Source organism: Lolium perenne, chromosome 2 (genome assembly GCF_019359855.2).
Source record: "Lolium perenne isolate Kyuss_39 chromosome 2, Kyuss_2.0, whole genome shotgun sequence".
NCBI classification, from domain to species: Eukaryota; Viridiplantae; Streptophyta; class Magnoliopsida; order Poales; family Poaceae; genus Lolium; species Lolium perenne.
The window spans coordinates 146,063,747-146,086,721 of record NC_067245.2 but is presented as its reverse complement, the minus strand read 5'-3'; the positions used below and the strand labels follow the sequence as shown (position 1 = coordinate 146,086,721).

Sequence of the window (22,975 nt, the reverse complement as noted above, 5' to 3'; positions counted from 1 at the left end):
AAAGCCTCTGACAATACCTCGTGCCAACGTCTAGGGTACTCGTCGATTTTCCTCTTAATCAGCTTGATAAGGCTCTTGTTGGACGCTTCAGCTTGCCCATTTGCTTGAGCATAGTATGGAGACAATTGGATCAACTTGATTCCCGTGTCCTCGCAGAACTTTCTAAACTCGCGAGAAATGAAGACCGAACCTCCATCGGTCGTGATAGTCTGGGGAATCCCGAATCTATGAATGACATGTTCTTTCACGAAATTGATAACATCTTTCGATGCCACTGACTTCATAGGGACGGCCTCCACCCATTTAGTGAAATAATCTGTAATGGCCAGAACCCACATATGGCCTTTGCTCGATGGAGGATTGATTTTGCCGATCATATCCATGCCCCAACCTCGAAATGGCCAAGGCTTGATGATGGGGTTCATTGCTGATGCGGGTACGATCTGAATGCTCCCAAACTTCTTGTCGGGGGGAAGACCCCGGGTAGGGCAATGGACGCGGAGCAGCCGGCTTGAGGTCGGCCGGCTCGCGGCAAAGGCCGGCTGAGGAGCAGCCGGCTGGAGCCGTGGCCGGCTGACCCAGGAGTCGGCTGGCTCTAAGTCCTAGTCGGCCTGGCTACGGCCTTCAACGCTGTGGCTGGGCCGGCTTCTACAAGCCATATCCGACTAGGGTTTACACCCTAGACCGACTCCCGGCTGGCGAGTCTTGCACGAGAAGGAACTGGGTAGGTGGTCCGGGTTCAAAGGTCCACGCTGACCTCATCTCCCGCAAAGCGCGGGGCACTGTAGAGCAACAGTGCCACGCAGCGGGCAGGCCATCATGGCGTACATCGATCCGTACCGGCTACAGGGCATGATGGCGACATGGACACTTCCTCTCCATACCGCTGACCCTGGCAGACGGATGGGACGGGCCACTACGCCTCAACGGCTCCGTGACGTCAACGCCTCGGGAAGGAGCGGAAGCCGGAGCCGGCCAAGCCGGCCACTAGACTATAGGGACCTCTATGTAAAGTGCCAGCGCCTATATATGCTGGGCTACCCCCCTCGTGCGGGGGACGATCGATCACTTCTTACTCATTCCAGTCTTAGCGCTGCCCTGTGAGAGAGCCTTCGTCTACCTTAGCCTCCCAGGAGCATCCGGATACAGCTCTAGGAGCACCATTGTACTATGATATCATCCTATACACACATAGCAGGAGTAGAGGTGTTACCTCCATCGGAGGGCCTCGAACCTGGGTACGTCGCCGTGTCGCTCGTGCCCATACCCGCATCCGGATACCGCCGTGAGTCCACAAGGAACCACTTAGATTAGCCACCCTATGGCATATGCCGTGACGATACCACGACATTTGGCGCCCACCGTGGGGCTTTCAGCGTCCGCGGCCGGTGTCTTCATCCGGACGGGCCTCACCATCACCACCGGCGAGCGGGTCGCTTCAGCTTGATCTGGAGATTCGGCTCCCTCGACTGCATCAGCGATAACGCTGGTTGCTTCGCCGACCGGCCATTCCCTGCTGGCGGCAACATCATCAGCTTCGGCGGCTTCGACGTCTACGTCGCCACCAGCCTCACCACCGCCAGCCCCTGCATCATGCACGAGGTCATGGCAACCGGCGACGAGCTGCCCACCAAGTCCGCACGCATCCATGGCCCGGAGCTGGAGCGTCACCTCGCGGCCGGCGCGGCCGGCTCGGGCGCAAAGGCGCCGCCACCACCGTCCCGGCTGGAGGAAGTCCGGACGAAGCTGAGCACCCCGCTCACGCCTGGCGGCGACCCCACCACCATCGAGGCGGAGTTGGAGGCGCACCGCCAGCTCCTCCTCAAGCAAACCGAAGAACTGGCCGCTGCTAAGTGCCAGATGGAGATCACCCAGCGTGAGTACAACCGCGCCCACGGCCTCACTCCAGGCGGCGACGGTCCCAGCCGAGCCGGCCAGATCCGCCGCAGGGGCCGCGACCTTGGCGCCGAGATCGCCCGCGACGGCGCTCCCTCGCCGGCTCCGTCAGAGGAGCAACCCGTCTACAACACCCCCGACAAGAACATGCGTGCGGCACAAGCCGCCGCAGAAGAGCTGAACCGCCTCGAAGGCGAAGAGTTACGCCGCCAGACCAAGCGGGTGACTGAGCTGCTCAACGCAGCCACCAAGCAGGCGGCCGACCCCAGGTATGTCAATGCCCCCAGAGCTTCTCACGCTCGTGGCGCTGCAGGCAACGACAGGGAAGGCGCCAGGGACACGGCCGAGTCCTCCTCCCCAGCACCAGGTCGGCACCGTGATTCCCGGGCCACGCACGCAAGCTCGAGCCGGCCGAGCCACCAGCCGAGCGGCAGCAGCCGCAGCCGGCCTCCTCCAAGCCGGAACCAGGAGCAAGACTCCGAGCCCCGCCGCCAGCACCGGCCGGCTCCAGAAGCAAGCGGCGCACGCCAGCCGGCACGCTCCCGGCTGGGCCCGCGCATCGAGCCAACCGACGCCAGAGAACACCTCGACCGGCTGGTCGAATCCCGCATCGCGGAAGAAGAAGCGCCAGCCGGCCCAAAGTGCTTCGGGCCGCGCATCATCAACGAGCCCATGATCGACGGCTTCCAGCTCCCGCGTGACACCCCCAAGTACGACGGCACTGCCAAGCCGGAGGACTGGCTGCTGGACTACTCCACCGCAGTCGGCATCGCCAAAGGCAACAAGCGATGGGCTGTGCGCTACTCCCCCCTCATGCTGCTCGGCTCCGCCCACACATGGCTCAACAACCTGCCAGCCGGCAGCATAAACGGCTGGCTGGACTTTGAAGCTGCCTTCATCAGCAACTTCACCGGCACTTACCACCGGCCGGGTCGGCCCCAACAGCTGGAGATGTGCAAGTAGGGCCCGGACGAGACGGATCGCGCATACCTGACGCGCTGGTGTGAGATGCGCAACTCCTGCGAGGGTGTGCACGAGATCCAGGCCATCAGCTTCTTCATGGGAGGCTGTCGGCCCAACACCATGCTATGGCACAAGCTACGCCGTATCGACCCCCAGTCGATGGCCGCCTTGATGGCCATCGCTGACAAGTACGCGCTGGCTGAGGAAGCCGGCAAGCCTCCGGCTGAAATTTCGCCGGCCCCCGCCAGGCGGGACAACAACAACAAGTCGGCCGAGGGCGGCTCGCATGGCAGCCGGCGGGACAACTACCGCGGCAAGCGGCACAACGACCAGCCGGACCGCCGGTACGGTTCCACCCAAGTGGCGGCCGTGTCGGACCATGCGGCGGCTGGCGGAAGCCGGCGCCAGAAGCAAGACCGGCCCTGGAAGCCGAAGTACACCTTCGAGCAAATGCTCGACTCGCCGTGCAAGTACCACAGCGGCAAGAACCCCTCCAACCACACCACCCGCGACTGCCACTTCATGAAGCGGCTGACAAGCGGTGAACCTCTCCCGCCTCCACCCCCGCCTCCACCAGCCGGCGGGCCGGGTGGCCAAGCCGGCGCAGAGAACGCCAACCTCGAGCACCACGAGGCTAACCACGTGCCCCATGGCCGCTACTTGGCCGAGGATGCTACCTGCATCATCTTCACCTCCGAGCCCGAGGACAAGACGAGCCAGCAGAGCCGTTCCCTCGAAGTCAATGCGGTCATACCGCCGGTCCCCCAGATCCTAAACTGGTCAGAGCAGGCCATCACCTTTGATCGCCGCGACACACCGGCTGTCTTGCCGAAGCCGGGCAGCTACGCCATGGTCCTCGACCCCACCATCGGCACAACTCGGCGCAGCGTGCGCTTCTCGCGCGTCCTCATCGACGGGGGCAGCAGCATCAACATCCTCTACCGCGACACCGCCCGCAAGCTGGGCATCCAGGAGACTGAGTTGCGTCCCACCCCCACCGTCTTCAATGGCATCGTGCCAGGCCACTGCTGCCAGCCGATCGGCCGGATCACGCTGGAGGTGATGTTCGGGAAGCCGGATCACTTCCGCACCGAAAGGATCGAGTTCGAGGTGGTGGACCTCGTGAGTCCCTACCACGCGCTCCTAGGCAGGCCGGCCCTGACCAAGTTCATGGCGGTGCCCCACTATGGGTACCTGAAGATGAAGCTACCTGGCCCAAAGGGGGTCATCACCGTAGCCGGCGACTACCGCCGCTCCATGGACTGCGCCACACAGAGCTCCAAGATGGCCCAGACGCTGGTCATCGCCACCGAGAAGCAGCTCATCCACGACGCCGTCGCCCTGGCTAAGGCCGCACAGGCGGACATGCCGGCTGTAGGCAACCCGGCTGGGACGACTCACTTCCAGCCAGCCGACAACACCAAGAAGATCCTGCTCGACCCGGCGCAGCCGGACAAGTACGTCACCATCGGTGCCGGCTTGAGCAGTGATACGTCTCCAACGTATCGATAATTTCTTATGTTCCATGCCACATTATTGATGTTATCTACATGTTTTATGCACACTTTATGTCATATTCGTGCATTTTCTGGAACTAACCTATTAACAAGATGCCGAAGTGCCGATTCTTTGTTTTCTGCTGTTTTTGGTTTCAGAAATCCTAGTAAGGAAATATTCTCGGAATTGGACGAAATCAACGCCCAGGGGCCTATTTTTCCACGAAGCTTCCAGAAGTCCGAAGACGAAACGAAGAGGGGCCACGGGGTGGCCAAACCCTAGGGCGGCGCGGCCCCACCCCTGGCCGCGCCGGCCTATGGTTTGGGCCCCTCGCGCCCCCTCTTGACCTACCCTTCCGCCTACTTAAAGCCTCCGTGACGAAACCCCCAGTACCGAGAGCCACGATACGGAAAACCTTCCAGAGACGCCGCCAACGCCGATCCCATCTCGGGGGATCCAGGAGATCGCCTCCGGCACCCTGCCGGAGAGGGGAATCATCTCCCGGAGGACTCTACGCCGCCATGGTCGCCTCCGGTGTGATATGTGAGTAGTCTACCCCTGGACTATGGGTCCATAGCAGTAGCTAGATGGTTTTCTTCTCCCCATTGTGCTATCATTGTCGGATCTTGTGAGCTGCCTAACATGATCAAGATCATCTATCTGTAATTCTATATGTTGCGTTTGTTGGGATCCGATGAATAGAGAATACTTGTTATGTTGATTATCAAAGCTATGTCTATGTATTGTTTATGATCTTGCATGCTCTCCGTTATTAGTAGATGCTCTGGCCAAGTTGATGCTAGTAACTCCAAGAGGGAGTATTTATGCTCGATAGTGGGTTCATGTCTCCGTGAATCTAGAGGAGTGACAAGAACCACTAAGGTTACGGATGTGCTGTTGCCACTAGGGATAAAACATTGGTGCTATGTTCAAGGATGTAGTCACTAGTTACATTACGCGCAATACTTAATGCAATTGTCTGTTGCTTTGCAACTTAATACTGGAGGGGGTTCGGATGATAACCTGAAGGTGGACTTTTTAGGCATAGATGCAGTTGGATGGCGGTCTATGTACTTTGTCGTAATGCCCAATTAAATCTCACTATAGTCATCATGATATGTATGTGCATGGTCATGCTCTCTTTATTTGTCAATTGCCCAACTGTAATTTGTTCACCCAACATGCTGTTTATCTTATGGGAGAGACACCTCTAGTGAACTGTGGACCCCGGTCCAATTCTCTTTACTGAAATACAATCTCTGCAATACTTGTTCTACTTGTTTTCTGCAAACAATCATCTTCCACACAATACTGCTTAATCCTTTGTTACAGCAAGCCGGTGAGATTGACAACCTCACTGTTTCGTTGGGGCAAAGTACTTTGGTTGTGTTGTGCAGGTTCCACGTTGGCGCCGGAATCCCTGGTGTTGCGCCGCACTACATCCCGCCGCCATCAACCTTCAACGTGCTTCTTGACTCCTACTGGTTCGATAAACCTTGGTTTCTTACTGAGGGAAACTTGCTGCTGTACGCATCACACCTTCCACTTGGGGTTCCCAACGAGCGTGTGCTTTACGCGTCATCAAGCTAAATTTCTGGCGCCGTTGCCGGGGAGATCAAGACACGCTGCAAGGGGAGTCTCCACTTCTCAATCTCTTTACTTTGTTTTTGTCTTGCTTAGTTTTATTTACTACTTTGTTTGCTGCACTAAATCAAAATACAAAAAAAATTAGTTGCTAGTTTTACTTTATTTGCTATCTTGTTTGCTATATCAAAAACACAAAAAAATTAGTTACTTGCATTTACTTTACTTATTTCATAATGTTTCCTCCTAAGTTTGTTCTTAAAGATGTGCCGGTAGGTCGAGGGTCTATCCTTGGGAAAGATAATATAGAAGATTTTTTCACTCATATTAGTACGGTCGTAGATTTTGAAGATAGACACTTGGCAGAACTTGCCCCCACTTATGAAATTGCTGTTGCTTCTTTAGTACACGCACTAGAAGCTAGATTTGTTAATCTTAATCCTGTGATTCAACATATGTTTCTTACACTCAGTGATATGGAAGAAGGAGAAAAGAAAGATTTTGTATTAGAAACCCTTCTTAAAGAATTTGGGGGAATAGCGAGAGAAGGTAGACAAGTTTTCACTAAATATAATATGCTAGGTTCTTATACCAACTTTGCCAGTACCCTTGAGAAGATGGAAAAGGATAGACAAAAGTACACTAATAAAGTTAATTATGAGGGGGATATTAAAACATCAATACCTTGCAAGCTCTTGGGAATGTGTGAGGCACTAGAAAAGAATTTTGATTGGATTGTTCCTGAAGATTTGTTTGATGAGAGTAGCAAGCCCAAGACTAATGAAAAGGGAGCCTCTGAAACTCACATAGAAAAGATAATATGCATAGTTGAGAACACTCCGCACCCCGCTGAGAATGCACCACCCCTTGATAATACTTGATACACACTTTCTGCGCCTAGTTGAAAGGCGTTAAAGAAAAGCGCTTATGGGAGACAACCCATGTTTTTACCTACAGTACTTTGTTTTTATTTTGTGTCTTGGAAGTTGTTTACTACTGTAGCAACCTCTCCTTATCTTAGTTTTGTGTTTTGTTGTGCCAAGTAAAGCCGTTGATAGAAAAGTAAGTACTAGATTTGGATTACTGCGCAGTTCCAGATTTCTTTGCTGTAACGAATCTGGGTCCACCTCCCTGTAGGTAGCTCAGAAAATTAAGCCAATTTACGTGCATGATCCTCAGATATGCACGCAACTTTCATTCAATTTGAGCATTTTCATTTGAGCAAGTCTGGTGCCATTTTAAAATTCGTCAATACGAACTGTTCTGTTTTGACAGATTCTGCCTTTTATTTCGCATTGCCTCTTTTGCTATGTTGGATGAATTTCTTTGATCCATTAATGTCCAGTAGCATTATGCAATGTCCAGAAGTGTTAAGAATGATTGTGTCACCTCTGAATATGTTAATTTTTATTGTGCACTAACCCTCTAATGAGTTGTTTCGAGTTTGGTGTGGAGGAAGTTTTCAAGGATCAAGAGAGGAGTATGATGCAACATGATCAAGGAGAGTGAAAGCTCTAAGCTTGGGGATGCCCCGGTGGTTCACCCCTGCATATATCAAGAAGACTCAAGCGTCTAAGCTTGGGGATGCCCAAGGCATCCCCTTCTTCATCGACAACATTATCAGGTTCCTCCCCTGAAACTATATTTTTATTCCATCAGATCTTATGTGCTTTTTCTTGGAGCGTCGGTTTGTTTTTGTTTTTTGTTATGTTTGAATAAAATGGATCCTAGCATTCACTTTATGGGAGAGAGACACGCTCCGCTGTAGCATATGGACAAGTATGTCCTTGGTTTCTACTCATAGTATTCATGGCGAAGTTTCTTCTTCGTTAAATTGTTATATGGTTGGAATTGGAAAATGATACATGTAGTAATTGCTATAAATGTCTTGGGTAATGTGATACTTGGCAATTGTTGTGCTCATGATTAAGCTCTTGCATCATATGCTTTGCACCCATTAATGAAGAAATACATAGAGCATGCTAAAATTTGGTTTGCATATTTGGTTTCTCTAAGGTCTAGATAATTTCTAGTATTGAGTTTGAACAACAAGGAAGACGGTGTAGAGTCTTATAATGTTTTCAATATGTCTTTTATGTGAGTTTAGCTGCACCGGTTCATCCTTGTGTTTGTTTCAAATAAGCCTTGCTAGCCTAAACATTGTATCGAGAGGGAATACTTCTCATGCATCCAAAATACTTGAGCCAACCACTATGCCATTTGTGTCCACCATACCTACCTACTACATGGTATTTTCCGCCATTCCAAAGTAAATTGCTTGAGTGCTACCTTCAAAATTCCATCATTCACCTTTGCAATATATAGCTCATGGGACAAATAGCTTAAAAACTATTGTGGTATTAAATATGTAATTATGCACTTTATCTCTTATTAAGTTGCTTGTTGTGCGATAACCATGTTCACTGGGGACGCCATCAACTATTCATTGTTGAATTTCATGTGAGTTGCTATGCATGTTCGTCTTGTCTGAAGTAAGAGCGATCTACCACCCTATGGTTAAGCATGCATATTGTTAGAGAAGAACATTGGGCCGCTAACTAAAGCCATGATCCATGGTGGAAGTTTCAGTTTTGGACATATATCCTCAAATCTCAAATGAGAAAAATTATTAATTGTTGTTACATGCTTATGCATAAAAGAGGAGTCCATTATCTGTTGTCTATGTTGTCCCGGTATGGATGTCTAAGTTGAAGAATAATCAATAGCGAGAAATCCAATGCGAGCTTTCTCCTTAGACCTTTGTACAGGCGGCATAGAGGTACCCCTTTGTGACACTTGGTCAAAACAATGCATTGTGATGACCCGGTAGTCCAAGCTAATTAGGACAAGGTGCGGACACTATTAGTACGCTATGCATGAGGCTTGCAACTTATAAGATATAATTTACATGATCCATATGCTTTATTACTACCGTTGACAAAATTGTTTCATGTTTTCAAAATCAAAGCTCTAGCACAAATATAGCAATCGATGCTTTTCCTCTATGGAGGACAATTCTTTTACTTTCAATGTTGAGTCAGTTCACCTATTTCTCTCCACCTCAAGAAGCAAACACTTGTGTGAACTATGCATTGATTCCTACATACTTGCTTATTGCACTTATTATATTACTCTATGTTGACAATATCCATGAGATATACATGTTATAAGTTGAAAGCAACCGCTGAAACTTAATCTTCTTTTGTGTTGCTTCAATGCCTTTACTTTGAATTATTGCTTTATGAGTTAACTCTTATGCAAGACTTATTGATGCTTGTCTAGAAGTGCTATTCATGAAAAGTCTTTGCTTTATGATTCACTTGTTTACTCATGTCATATACATTGTTTTGATCGCTGCATTCACTACATATGCTTTACAAATAGTATGATCAAGATTATGATGGCATGTCACTCCAGAAATTATCTTTGTTATCGTTTTACCTGCTCGGGACGAGCAGAACTAAGCTTGGGGATGCTGATACGTCTCCAACGTATCGATAATTTCTTATGTTCCATGCCACATTATTGATGTTATCTACATGTTTTATGCACACTTTATGTCATATTCGTGCATTTTCTGGAACTAACCTATTAACAAGATGCCGAAGTGCCAGTTGCTGTTTTCTGCTGTTTTTGGTTTCAGAAATCCTAGTAAGGAAATATTCTCGGAATTGGACGAAATCAACGCCCAGGGGCCTATTTTTCCACGAAGCTTCCAGAAGTCCGAAGACGAAACGAAGAGGGGCCACGGGGTGGCCAAACCCTAGGGCGGCGCGGCCCCACCCCTGGCCGCGCCGGCCTATGGTTTGGGCCCCTCGCGCCGCCTCTTGACCTACCCTTCCGCCTACTTAAAGCCTCCGTGACGAAACCCCCAGTACCGAGAGCCACGATACAGAAAACCTTCCAGAGACGCCGCCAACGCCGATCCCATCTCGGGGGATCCAGGAGATCGCCTCCGGCACCCTGCCGGGAGAGGGGAATCATCTCCCGGAGGACTCTACGCCGCCATGGTCGCCTCCGGTGTGATGTGTGAGTAGTCTACCCCTGGACTATGGGTCCATAGCAGTAGCTAGATGGTTGTCTTCTCCCCATTGTGCTATCATTGTCGGATCTTGTGAGCTGCCTAACATGATCAAGATCATCTATCTGTAATTCTATATGTTGCGTTTGTTGGGATCCGATGAATAGAGAATACTTGTTATGTTGATTATCAAAGCTATGTCTATGTGTTGCTTATGATCTTGCATGCTCTCCGTTATTAGTAGATGCTCTGGCCAAGTTGATGCTAGTAACTCCAAGAGGGAGTATTTATGCTCGATAGTGGGTTCATGTCTCCGTGAATCTGGAGGAGTGACAAGAACCACTAAGGTTACGGATGTGCTGTTGCCACTAGGGATAAAACATTGGTGCTATGTTCAAGGATGTAGTCACTAGTTACATTACGCGCAATACTTAATGCAATTGTCTGTTGCTTTGCAACTTAATACTGGAGGGGGTTCGGATGATAACCTGAAGGTGGACTTTTTAGGCATAGATGCAGTTGGATGGCGGTCTATGTACTTTGTCGTAATGCCCAATTAAATCTCACTATACTCATCATGATATATATGTGCATGGTCATGCTCTCTTTATTTGTCAATTGCCCAACTGTAATTTGTTCACCCAACATGCTGTTTATCTTATGGGAGAGACACCTCTAGTGAACTGTGGACCCCGGTCCAATTCTCTTTACTGAAATACAATCCACTGCAATACTTGTTCTACTGTTTTCTGCAAACAATCATCTTCCACACAATACGGTTAATCCTTTGTTACAGCAAGCCGGTGAGATTGACAACCTCACTGTTTCGTTGGGGCAAAGTACTTTGGTTGTGTTGTGCAGGTTCCACGTTGGCGCCGGAATCCCTGGTGTTGCGCCGCACTACATCCCACCGCCATCAACCTTCAACGTGCTTCTTGACTCCTACTGGTTCGATAAACCTTGGTTTCTTACTGAGGGAAACTTGCTGCTGTACGCATCACACCTTCCACTTGGGGTTCCCAACGAGCGTGTGCTTTACGCGTCATCAAGCAGCAAATAGGAAAGCGAGCTCACCAGCTTCCTCCGTGAGAATCGGGACATCTTCGCATGGTCTCCAAGGGACATGCCGGGTGTACCGAGGGAGTTGGCTGAGCACCACCTCCACGTCAGGCCTGAAGCAAAGCCGGTGAAGCAGCCTCTCAGGCGCTTCGCCGAAGAACGAAGGAAGGCCATCGGTGAAGAAATCGCCCGTCTCCTAGCTGCCGGCTTCATCATGGAAGTGCTGCACCCGGACTGGTTGGCGAACCCGGTCCTGGTTTTGAAGAAGAACGGCTCCTGGCGCATGTGTATCGACTACACCAGCCTCAACAAGGCGTGCCCGAAGGATCCCTTCCCCCTGCCGCGCATAGATCAAGTTATAGACTCGACTGCCGGCTGTGAACTGTTGTCTTTCTTAGATGCCTATTCAGGCTACCACCAGATTCCTTTGAATCCGGCTGATCAAATAAAGACTTCGTTCATTACCCCGTATGGGGCTTACTGCTACACGACTATGCCATTCGGCTTGAAAAATGCAGGCGCCACCTACCAAAGGTGCATGCAAAAGTGTTTGCAGGATCAAATCGGCAGAAATGTTCACGCATATGTGGATGATGTCGTTGTAAAAACCAAGGAGATGCCTACCCTCCTTGACGATCTGAGCGAAACCTTCACCAATCTGCGAAGATTCCGGATGAAGCTCAACCCGGCCAAGTGCACGTTCGGCGTGCCAGCCGGCCAACTCCTGGGCTACCTCGTCTCTCAGCGAGGAATCGAAGCCAACCCGGAGAAGATCAGTGCCATTGAGAAGATGGAGCTGCCGCAGTGCCTCAAGGACGTCCAGAAGTTCACCGGATGCCTGGCCTCCTTGAGCCGCTTCGTCAGCCGGCTGGGGGAGAAGGCACTGCCCCTGTACCAGCTGCTGAAGAAATCGGACAAATTCGTCTGGTCACCACAGGCGGACGAAGCCTTCCGTGACTTAAAGCGCGTGCTCTCGACCGCGCCCATCCTCGCATCGCCGGCTTCAATGGAGCCGATGCTGTTATACATCGCTGCCACCAATCGTGTGGTTAGCGTCGTCCTGGTGGTGGAGCGCAAGGAAGCCGGCAAAGAAGCTGGCAAGGAGCAGTCGGTCCAGCGCCCAGTCTACTATCTCAGCGAAGTGCTGTCCCAGTCAAAGCAAAACTACCCCCACTACCAGAAAGTCACCTACGGCGTATACATGGCGGCCAAGAAGCTCAAGCACTACTTCCAGGAGCACCCCATCAAGGTGGTGGCCACGGCACCCTTGGCGGAAATCATCGGCAGCAAAGACGCCAATGGCCGGGTTGCCAAGTGGGCCCTGGAGCTAGCCGCCCACACCATCATCTACGAGCCACGCACGGCCATCAAGTCGCAGATCCTCGCGGACTTCTTCGTCGACTGGGCCGAGATGCAATACCTGCCGCCGGTGCCCGATTCCACACACTGGAAGCTGCACTTCGACGGCTCAAAGATGCGAAATGGCTTGGGAGCCGGCATCGTCGTCACCTCTCCCAAAGGAGATCGGCTGGACTACGTCCTGCAGATCCACTTCGCCGCATCCAACAATGTGGCGGAGTACGAGGCGCTCATCCATGGGCTGAAGCTGGCCAAGGAGATAGGCGTGCGTCGCATTCTCTGCTTCGGCGACTCCGACTTGGTCATACAACAAGCATCTGGTGACTGGGACGCAAAGGACGCCAACATGGCCTCGTACCGCTTCCACGTCCAGCAACAGTCCGGCTTCTTCGATGGCTGCGAGTTCCATCATGTGCCGCGAGCAAACAACGAGGCGGCTGACGCGCTGTCCAAGATAGGCTCAACCCGGCAAGCAATTCCGCCGGGGGTTGCCTTGGCGCACCTGCGGAAGCCATCCATCATACCGTCACCGGACTCGGATTCCATATTCGTGCCGGCTGACCCGGGGGCTTCTCAGCCGAACCCGGGGGCTTCATCGCCCAAGTCGGGGGCTCATCAGCCAAACCCGCCGGCTCCACAGCCGAACCCGGGGGCTTCTCAGTCCAACCCGGGGGCTTCTCAGCCAAACTCGGGGGCTTCTCAGCCGAACCAGCCGGCTCCACAGCCGAACCCGGTGACCACGCAGTCGAATCCGGAAGCTCCGAAGATGGAGGCCTTGGTGGTCAGCGTGTTTGAAATAAAATGCGTACCATCATGGGCACAAGAATTCCTCTCCTACCTCACCGATGGTGTGCTGCCCCATGACAGGGTCCAAGCCAGGCAGATTGAGAGAAGGGCCAAGGCCTATACAATCATCAACCACGAGCTGTACAAACGCAGCGTAAGTGGGGTGCTCCAGCGGTGCGTCGAGCCGGCTGAAGGGATTGAACTCCTACGGGAAATCCACCAGGGAGAGTGCGGCCATCACGCCTCCTCCAGAGCCATAGTGGCCAAAGCCTTCCGGCACGGTTTTTTACTTGCCGACTGCGCTCAGAGACGCAGAAGAACTGGTGAAGAAGTGCAACGGCTGCCAACGCTTTGCCAAGCAAAAGCACACGCCGACTTCCGCCTTGAAGACCATCCCCATTACCTAGCCGTTTGCCGTATGGGGCTTGGATATGGTGGGCCCATTCAAGACAGCCCGAGGCGACATGACACATCTCTTGGTGATGATTGATAAATTCACTAAGTGGATCGAAGCCAAGCCAATCAAGAAGCTGGACGGCTCCACAGCCGTCACATTTCTCAAGGAGATAATCGTGAGATACGGCTACCCCCATAGCATCATCACCGACAACGGCAGCAACTTCGCCGAAGGCATTTTCAAACGCTATTGCGGGGAGATGGGGATCCGAATGGACCTATCGTCCGTGGCGCATCCGGAGTCAAACGGCCAAGTGGAAAAGGCAAACGGCCTGATCCTAGCCGGCATCCGGCCCCGGCTGGTGGAGCCGCTTGAGCGCTCAGCCGGCTGCTGGATTGAAGAGCTGCCCAGCGTGCTGTGGAGCCTGCGCACAATGCCAAACCGCTCAGTCGGCTTCACACCCTTCTTCCTCGTATACGGGGCCGAAGCCGTCCTGCCGACTGACATCGAGCACGACGCGCCAAGGATCAAGCTGTACACAGAAGCGGAAGCCAAAGAAGCTCGTGAAGATGGAGTCGACCTGGTTGAAGAGGTCCGGCTGATGGCCGAATCCAGGTCCACCGTATACCAGCAAAGCCTCCGTCGCTATCATAGCCGGAAGGTCCAGTCCTTAGCATTCCGAGAAGGAGACCTAGTGCTCCGGCTGATCCAGCGGACAGCCGGACAGCATAAACTGTCATCCCCATGGGAGGGTCCCTTCATCGTGAGCAAGGCAGTAGGCAATGATTCCTACTATCTCATAGATGCCCAAGAGGCTAAGAAAAACAGGCGAACAAAACTGACGAGGAGACTAAACGTCCCTGGAATGCCAGGTTGCTTCGACCATTTTACACTTGAGAGCAGGAATGTATGTATCCCTTGTACTCCCCTTTGTAAGCTATGAAAAAGCAAGCGCTAAGAGCGCCGATTTCGACAAGTTTTTCGCGTACTTGTTTTCGCCAATTGGCTAACACCCTCTCACGCGGCCGGCTCAGTAACGTGATCCGGTTTCCGACAGCCGGCTTCCGACCAGCTACAGACCGCAACCCGGCTGTCCGGCTGGCGAGAGTAAGTGCCTAGGGAGCCGGCACGCGAAAGACGGCTAAGGGAAAGAGTTAAAGTGAATTGATTCTTGCACAACTTTTCATAAGTGTCGGACCACCGAATTCGACTCGTTCGACTGAAATATTGTCGGCCTCACCCAGCGGCCCGCTCTTGATCCGGCGACGGACCGCAAGTCGGACGTACGATCGGCAAGGGCAAAGCCAAAGAGTGGGGCGGATGGGAAAAAGCGAACAAGTTGAAAGAAAGCAAGCCGGCACACAAATGATTAACAAACACATTAAAGTGTGCCATAATGAAAGGATAATAACATTGTCTTACATATGCACCCGGCATCCCGGGGATTTAACGAATTTGTCTTGTCAAAAGCAACATGTTTAAACAAATACATTTAAGCACTGGCTGGATCAGGACCAGCCGGGGGAGCGTCAGCGTTGCCGGCTGCCGGGTCCGCCTCAGGCGCGTCCGCATCATCCTCCGCCTCCTCCTCCTCCTCGTCGTCAGAAGGCGGGTTCGGATCCTCGATGAAGATGCGCTTGTCGACGAAGTCGGCGATGGCGCAGGCGCGGGCAAGCCGGGCGGTCTTGTTCTCCGCCGAAAGGCCTTCTCCACGTCAGCCCGCCGGCACTCCAACTGATCAAGGTTGACTTCCTCATACCAAGAGAGCACGAAGGAGATGGCCATATCGGCTCCAGCACGCGCAGCCGACTCCTTCCAGTCGAGGAAGCGGTCAGGCGCCGTCTCCAGCCACTTGATGAGGTTGGCGAGGTCCTGCGGCAGCGTTTCAGTCGGCCACAGCAGCCGGATTAGCTCTTCCGCCGCCTTCCGGAGCTCCCAGCCGAGCTTGGTGATCGGCTCCACGCGGGGGGCCATGGACGACAGATAGTCCTCCATGGTGAAGCAGGCGGAGCTCTGCTCCCCAGTAGCCTTCCGGCGCTCCTCCCGCGCCTTGCCAACGGCCGCTAGTGCCGCCTCCTGCGCCTCAGGGAAGGCCGCTGCAAAGAAGAAACACATCAAAAACCCGAGAAGCCGGAAAAAGGCAGAAAAACGCAAATTTTCAAAGTAAGACTGGCGGCAGTCGGCAAGAACCGACTGCCCCCAGCCTGAAGATGGAGATTGTCAAAGTTTAAAAGACTGGCGGCAGTCGGCAAGAACCGACTGCCCCCAGCCTGAAGATGGAGATATCGAAAGTCTCAGTAAAAGAAAAGACTGGCGACAGCCGGCATGAACCGACTGCCCCCAGCCTGAAGATGGAGATTGTCGAAGTAAAAGAAAAGACTGGTGGTAGCCGGCATGAACCGACTGCCCCCAGCCTGAAGATGGAGATATCGAAAGAAATCAGTTTCTGCTGCCGGCTGCCAACCTAAGCCGGCAGCCGACGGCCGAAAGCCGGCAAAGGGGAAGGAAAAAGAAATAAGACTCACCCGCCAAGCCGCGGTCGAGCGCGCTAATCTCATCCACCCACCGCTTGGCGGTGGCCAACAGCTCCTCGGACTTGGAGGTCACCTCTTCGCGAAGCGCAAGCCGCTGTCGTTCCACCTCCTCCAGCCGCTTGCTCAGGCCCTCCAGCTTCTCCTCCCCGTCCTTCTTGAGGGCGGCCAGCTCCTTGAGGTGGTTAGCCTCAAGCTTGCGCAGCCGTGTCAGCTCCCCATCAGCCACCTTCAGCTTGGCAGCAGCAGCCCGGCCCGCCTCCTCGCTCTCGGTGCATTGGGCGCGGGCGGCCCGAAGGTCCGACTCCAGCTGTGGGACCCGGGCAGCCTCAGCTGCAAATCGACAAGAAAAGTTTTCAGCCATATGAAATCAAAGAAAAAGAAGCCAAGTCGAAAGGAAGAAAACCTTACCCTTGGCAACCTCCAGCTCGCGAGCCAAGCCGGCTCGCTCAATCTTGGCCTTGTGGTAGCTGGTCACCACTTGGTTGTACAAGACGGTGCGTCGCTCCGCAACCACCTAAAAGAAACGATCAGATGTTAGACGAAACCCGGACCGGCTCCAAGCAGCCGGCCCATGCCTCGGAGGGCTACCGGGATAACAATAAACTTGCAGAAAATAAGAAGACACCTACCTTGTTAGCATCCTCCAGCGTTGCCAGCTGGGCAATGGTCTCGGCGGCCTTGGCCTTAAGGCTGGCCCGGTAGCCGGAGAAGAGCATCTTCATGGGTGCCGCGCCAGGCTGCCCCTCCCGGCTGATCACCTCGCAGGAATCCGCCTGGTGCCACGCCTTCTCCATGGTGCCAGCCGAGCCAAGGCTGGAGTCGGAGGCGGACGTCACGTGCAGCAGCCGGGCCCCCTTGGCCACATGGAGGCCCTCAGACGGGTCCGACGGGCCCTTCCTCCTCACCAACGCCCGGGAGTCGGCGTCCTTCGGGCGCGCTGGCTCCTCCCTTGCCGGCTCCTTCCCGGCCGGCTCCTCCCTCGACGGCTCCGAAGTCGGAGGCGGCACGGTCGAAGCAGTCGGACCGGTGGGGGCTGCTTTCTCCGGCGTCGGGTGCGTTCCCTCTGGCGGTGCAGCCCCGCCAGCTCCAGCTTCAGGCGGCGCAGCCCCGCTGGCCCCAGCTCCTGTATCAGGCGGCGCAGCCCCGCCGGCTCCAGCTCCGGTCGCTGACGGCGCACCCCTGGCGGCCCCGGCCGCAGGCCCCAACAGCGGAGCGCGGCGCGGAAACAGTTCATCCAAAGTGGGCCGGTGGACCGGCTCACCCTGGGTGCCGCGGCCAGGCGCCGCAGGAGGCGCAGTTGAAGATGTGCCCGCAGGCGGCACGATCACAACAGGCGGCGCGCGCATTGAAGACTGCGGGGTCGACTCCCTCCTCTGCCGCGAGAGCGTTGGCTCAGCACGGGGAGGCGGCCGAGAGCCACCGCCCTAGGTGAACTTGATGGCAGCCCTAGTCGAACAAACAAGAAAAGATAAATAAAAAGAGAGAGGAAAGAAAAGGAATCAAACAATGAAGAAAAAGGACTCACCCGGCTGCCTCTGGAACCTTCTTGGGCTCCACCCGGCGCTGCTTCTTGGCCCTAGCCTCCAGCTTAGCCGTGGACCCGCCGCCGGCTCGTTTCCTCCCCCTGGGCGCAGAAGTTGCCGAGGCGCCAGGCAGCCTCGAGCGCAGGGGCACCGCGGGGATAGGCCCCGTACCGGACTCCGTCGGCTCCTCATGCTCCGGCTCGTGCTCCGGTGAAGGCGGCGGGTTGTGCTCCCCCTGGCCGCCTTGGTCCGGCACCTCCGGCAGATCATCGTCGCCGGCTTGGTCGCCGGCTTGGTCAGCCAGGTCAACATGATCCGGCGTCCAGATCTTCTGCGCCAGGTTGCCGTCCTCAACACCTTGGCGGTCGAAGAGCTGAAAGCAAAACAAAATAAGTAGCAAGTCGGCCACGCAGCCGCAAGCCGAAAGTCGGCCAAAACACCAAACTTACCAATTCAGGCGGCGATGCCCGGTCGTAAGGCGGCAGCCCCCAATCCCAGTTCTCCGGCATGTTGGCCTTGGTGATGTTGTTCACCCGGCGGGCAACCTGGGCCTTGGTGAGCTCCACCTTCGACGTCCGGGTTGGATCAAGCCGGCCGGACATGTGCCCAATCTTGTGGACACGCCTCTGGAGCGGCAGCACCCGGCGCTCGGTATAAGTGCAGAGGAGGTCCTCGGCAGTCAGCCGGCCCCCCGTGACGCACTCTCCCAAGAAGTCCCACAGAAGATTCACCTCCACGTCCGGGTCCGTCGTCCTGGGGTTGTGGCCCCAGTTGAGCCGGCCGACTGGCGGAGCCGGGTTGTATTCCGGCAGGTTGAGCCGGTCGAAGGCTGGGTTGTCGTTCCACACATAGAAGAACGACATCTGCCAGTTCTTCACAGAATCCACAGTCGGGATCCTCGGAAAAGACGTACCCGTGCGAGGATATATGGAGGCGGCACCGCAGGTCCTCAGATGGCCTTCAGTCGTCTGCGCCTTGATGTAGAAGAGCCGGCTCCAGAACTCCACATCCGGCCACAAGCCGGCGTAGCCTTCCATGAAAGCCACGTAGCAGCTGAGGAGGATGAAGGCGTTGGCCGGCAGGTGGTGAGTCTGCAGGCCGAAGAAGTCGAGGAACCGGCGGAAGAAGTTTGAAGCCCGCAGGCCCAACCCACGGTCGAGGTGCGCTCCGAAGACCACACGTTCGCCGGGTTCCGGCCTGGGCTCCATCTCGACGTCGGGCGCCCTCGTGATCACCCCCGCCGGAATCCGGCAGAGACGCACAAGCCGCTCGATGTCATCCTCCCGCATGTAGGAGCCCCTCCAAGAGCCGCTTGGTTGGGCCATCGATGAAGAGGAAGAAAAAGAAGACCACGAGAGGCGAAACGGTGAGGAAGAACCGCTCCTCGCCGGAGGAGAGCGCGGTGGAGAGGAGCGTACCATCGACACGCGCGGCCCCGTGGCGCCGGATTGGCGGAGTGGCGGCGGCGGCTCGGCGGAGGAACGTCGGGGCGGCTGCCCACCGGAGTTCGCCAGGGAAATGGTGGAGTAGCCGCGCCGGAACGATGAAAAGCTCGAACGAGAGAAAGAACGGAGTGGGAGCGCGAGGAAGAAGAAGGACACCTCGATACCGCTCCGGGGGCATTTATAGCCACCTGACGCGCCAGTTGCGCGGCCACGTGGCGATCGTGGGCCACGATTGGGATTTACTGCGGCCTTAACTACCCCCCACGACGGCAGCGGTTACTGGAAACGGGCGCGCCACTTCCTCCACGACCGCACCGGATCCGGAGGAAACATCGATGTGACCATACGTAACGGCAACAGGAGCCAGTCGTCAGACCGGTCAAGTCGGGCGGAGGGCCCGAGGCGGCGGAGACACCGGCGCACCCAAGCCGGAGCCGGACATTAAAAGTCCACCCGGCCCCAAACTCTCTCAGCAAGGCGGAGACATCGTCAACACTTGCGAAAAAGCGAAAGCTGCAGAAGCAAAAATAGCGTTCGGCTGGAGGCAGCCGGACAAAGCAAGCCGGATAAGGGCGCAGCCGGCTGAATGAAAATCCTCAGTCGGCCCCTTCAAGTGCCGCTGAAACACATTCGAAAGATAAAGCCAGGGAAATCTGCCTAGGTCCCTCTTAAACGCAGGACCTTGCCAGCTTCGGGGGGCTAGTGTCGGGGGGAAGACCCCGGGTAGGGAAATGGACGCGGAGCAGCCGGCTTGAGGTCAGCCGGCTCGCGGCAAAGGCCGGCTGAGGAGCAGCCGGCTGGAGCCGTGGCCGGCTGACCCAGGAGTCGGCTGGCTCTAAGTTCTAGTCGGCCTGGCTACAGCCTTCAACGCTGTGGCTGGGCCGGCTTCTACAAGCCATATCCGACTGGGGTTTACACCCTAGACCGACTCCCGGCTGGCGAGTCTTGCACGAGAAGGAACTGGGTAGGTGGTCTGGGTTCAAAGGTCCACGCTGACCTCATCTCCCGCAAAGCGCGGGGCACTGTAGAGCAACAGTGCCACGCAGCGGGCAGGCCATCATGGCGTACGTCGATCCGTACCGGCAACAGGGCATGATGGCGACAGGGACACTTCCTCTCCATACCGCTGACCCTGGCAGATGGATGGGACGGGCCACTACGCCTCAACGGCTCCGTGACGTCAACGCCTCGGGAAGGAGCGGAAGCCGGAGCCGGCCAAGCCGGCCACTAGACTATAGGGACCTCTATGTAAAGTGCCAGCGCCTATATAAGCTGGGCTACCCCCCTCGTGCGGGGGACGATCGATCACTTCTTACTCATTCCAGTCTTAACGCTGCCCTGTGAGAGAGACCTTCGTCTACCTTAGCCTCCCAGGAGCAGCCGGATACAGCTCTAGGAGCACCATTGTATTGTGATATCATCCTATACACACATAGCAGGAGTAGAGGTGTTACCTCCATCGCAGGGCCTCGAACCTGGGTACGTCGCCGTGTCGCTCGTGCCCATACCCGCATCCGGATACCGCCGTGAGTCCACAAGGAACCACTTCGATTAGCCACCCTATGGCATATGCCGTGACGATACCACGACACTTCTGACACGCTTGACACCCTTTATAGTACTTAAAACAATCCTCAAGCATGGTGGGCCAATAAAACCCCGATCGCCTGATCAACCATTTCATCTTATGAGCCGATTGGTGAGTTCCACAGGCACCTTCGTGTACCTCGTGTAAGAGCTGATTTGACTCGGCTGGTCCCAAACATCTGAGAAGTAACCCTTCCAAAGTCCTGTAGAACATGGCATCCCCAATAAGGACATACTTCATGGCCTTGTACCTTATCCGTTTAGGTGCCCCCCGAGCCGAATCTTTCAAGTAATTGAAGATATCGGCTCTCCAGTCATCCAGTTCCAGGAACTGTACCTGAACCTCGGCTCCACCTGCTACGTCCTTGTAGCCTGACGCCATCTGTGCGAGATCGTTTGCCTCGGTATTTTGCGACCTCGGGATCCAATTGAAGTTTATGTACCTAAATTGTGCCATCAGCTCACGGCATTGCATCCATAATGGGAAGAGCGACTCGCTCTCACATTTGTATTCCTCTGTGAGTTGGGAAATCACCAATTTGGAGTCTCCAAAAAGTTCCACTGCTTCTGCCCCGGCTTCCAATAGCAACTCCATTCCCTTGCGTATTGCTTCATACTCAGCGACATTGTTGGTGCAAGGGGTAGGTAACCTGATGGAAAAGGAATATGTTGCCCCCCGGGGCGACACGAGTAGAATGCCGATGCCGTAACCATCATCACAAACCGATCCATCGAAAAACATGGCCCATGCACGCACAGGCAATGCTGCTATATCAGTGTTGATTCGTTCAGCAATAAGATCGGCCAACGCCTGTCCCTTGACTGCTTTCGAAGGCTGATACCGGATATCAAATTCCGATAATGCAAACATCCACTTACCGAGTCGGCCTTTCAACACAGGAGCCGACAGCATATGTTTGATGACATCTGATTTGCATATGATGACAATTTCCGCTGACAGCAAGATGTGATGAAGCTTGGTGCAGGTGAAAAATAAGCAGAGGCACAACTTCTCGATCTCAGGGTACCTAGTTTCTGCATCCAACATCCTTCTGCTGAGGTAGAAAACAACTCTCTCCAGACCATCATAAACTTGCACCACCACTGAGGCGATGGAAGTGTTAGCTACTGACAAGTAAATATAGAATGGCCTGTCTTGCTGGGGCGGCACCAACACAGGTGGCTTCGTTAGATACTCTTTAATCTCGTCAAACGCTCGTTGTTGCTCTGCCCCCAGCGAAACTCCTCGTCACATTTAATTTTTACCAATCCCATGAACGGCTCAATTCGTCCTGACAGATTGGAGATGAACCTTCTGACGAAGTTGATTTTGCCGATGAGACACTGGAGTTCCTTCTTCGTGGTAGGTGGCTTCATTGTTCGCACTGCCTCCTGACTTTTCAGGCCGATCTCAATTCCGCGTTCATGAACCAAGAAACCCAAGAATTGACCGGCCGTAACACCAAAAGCACACTTCTTTGGATTCATTCTTAGCCCGAATTTTCTAGTTCGGTCCAGGACGTGTCGCAAATCCTCCAAGTGTCCTTCCACTGAAACAGACTTGACTACCACGTCATCAATGTAGATCTCCACCAACTTGCCGATCAAATCATGAAAGATGTAATTCATGGCTCTTTGGTATGTTGCGGCGGCATTTTTCAGTCCAAACGTCATGACTACATATTCAAACAAACCCACCGAACCTGGTACTCTGAATGCAGTCTTGTGTATATCTTTTGGAGCCATAAAAATTTGGTTGTAACCGGCATTGCCATCCATGAAACTTAAAACCTTATGACCAGCTGTTGTATTGATCAATGTCTCTGCTACCGGCATTGGATACTCATCCTTTGGAGTGGCTCTATTGAGATCTCGAAAATCTATGGCGACACGCCATCGGCCGTCCTTTTTCTCTACAGGTACGATACTAGAAATGCACTCAGCATACCTGCATGGCCTGATGAACCCGGCGTTCAACATTTTCTCGATCTCTTTCTTGACTTCTTCTAAAATTTCGGCCTTCATCTGTCGTGCTCGCTGCTGGAACGACTGAAATCCTTTCTTCAGAGGGAGCCGATGCTCAATGATGCTCCTGTCTAACCCGGGCATCTCTGTGTAATCCCAGGCAAAGCAATCTGGGTATTCTTTCAACAAAGCTATCATTAGGCCCCTCAGATGCGGATCCAACTTTTTGCTGATAAATGTTGGTCGTGGCTTATCCCCAGGACCAATGTCAATCTCTTCTAACTCATCAGCCGATGTAAACCCATACCCTAGCTTTCCGTCGCCTGCTAGATCGATGCTGAACACAGGCAAAACGTATG

At 54.1% G+C, this 22,975-nt stretch overlaps 1 pseudogene; it reads right to left on the bottom strand.

Annotated features, from left to right (window-relative positions):
* LOC139835618 (uncharacterized) overlaps window positions 1-16,890 on the bottom strand; it is a 40,867-nt pseudogene extending 23,977 nt beyond the window's left edge.
* Between the last annotated feature and the right edge of the window lie 6,085 nt (window positions 16,891-22,975).